The sequence below is a fragment of the Phacochoerus africanus genome, chromosome 1 (assembly GCF_016906955.1).
Source record: "Phacochoerus africanus isolate WHEZ1 chromosome 1, ROS_Pafr_v1, whole genome shotgun sequence".
Classification (NCBI taxonomy): domain Eukaryota; kingdom Metazoa; phylum Chordata; class Mammalia; order Artiodactyla; family Suidae; genus Phacochoerus; species Phacochoerus africanus.
This window is the reverse complement of record NC_062544.1, coordinates 6,076,764-6,077,943: the sequence shown is the minus strand read 5'-3', so window position 1 is coordinate 6,077,943 and position 1,180 is coordinate 6,076,764. Positions and strand designations below refer to the sequence as shown.

Below are 1,180 nucleotides of genomic sequence, written 5' to 3'. Positions count from 1 at the left end.
GTGATACTTCTGCAGTTCAGCCTCCGTCTCTGAGAAGGAAGCAGTGCCCCTTCCTCCTGTTACCCCTGGAAACATTGAGGACAGGGACATGTATCCGATGCTGGCAGAAGGGCTCACTTTCAGAGCACCCCATTGTGCTTTTCTTCCTACTCTCATTACTTGAGTTTAAATCATTGACTTTAAATCCTCAGATCTCCATAACATTATGTTCAAGTCTATTCAACTAACCATGATAGGCACATTAGGGAATTGCCAATTACAAGGAAATTTAGTTGAAGAGAAACTCATAAAGAACATGATTTTTTATTATTTTAACTAAGTAGCAAACAATTATAATAATACATAAATAAGTACTTATTTAGTAATTAATAAATACTTTAATTTTATTATAAATATAATACATGATGTTTTATATTATCTTGAAAACTACAACACAGGAAATGAAGAAAAATGCTGAATATTACGCTAGGTGTATAGAATAGCTTCTCAGTATAGTTTAAGTCGGTTTCTCAAAACTTTGATAGGTATAGTAAAGATTAGAAGTATGTGCTAGGCTAGATACATCAAGGGCATTACAAACAGCGTTAGTAAACAGAAACAGTGTTAGTATTTCATAAACTATACCCTTATTGAAATTTCACACAAAGAGAAAAATGGTTGGCAAAAGGCTATGATCAAAGATATCAACATGGGACATAGAATAAATATGAGTCTTCCTGATTTAGGAGAATGGCCACAGGAGTCCCTAAAGGGGCATAAAGAAAGACCTTTAAACCAAAACACGTTGACAAAATGATTCTTTGGGTGCTAATAAAAACTGAGTGCTCACTTAGGCAGCACATACGCTAGAATTGGAACAATGCAGAGAAGATGAGCATGGCCCCTGCACAAGCATGAAATGCAAGCTTGTGAAGTGTTCCATATTTTTTAAGACAGACAATAAAAAGGGCATAGTGTATTATTCCGCTTATATAAAATCGTATAAAACATAAGCTCATATTTACTTACAGAACACACATCTGTTGTTGCTGCGGGATGGAAACTGGGAGGGAGAGATGGATTACAAAGCAGTGTAAGAAGCGTTTGGCTGTGGTGGAAATGCACAGGATCTTGAATTCGGTGATGACCTCACAGGAGTACACACATGTCAGAACTCATCAGACTGTGCAAATCTAACGTC

The 1,180-nt window shown here is 36.4% G+C and overlaps 1 non-coding gene across 1 annotated transcript; it reads left to right on the top strand.

Annotated features, from left to right (window-relative positions):
* Positions 1-821: 821 nt before the first annotated feature.
* Positions 822-928, top strand: LOC125113864 (U6 spliceosomal RNA). The gene has a single exon (XR_007131619.1). It is a non-coding gene; the product is annotated as a U6 spliceosomal RNA (small nuclear RNA).
* The last annotated feature ends 252 nt before the right edge of the window (positions 929-1,180 follow it).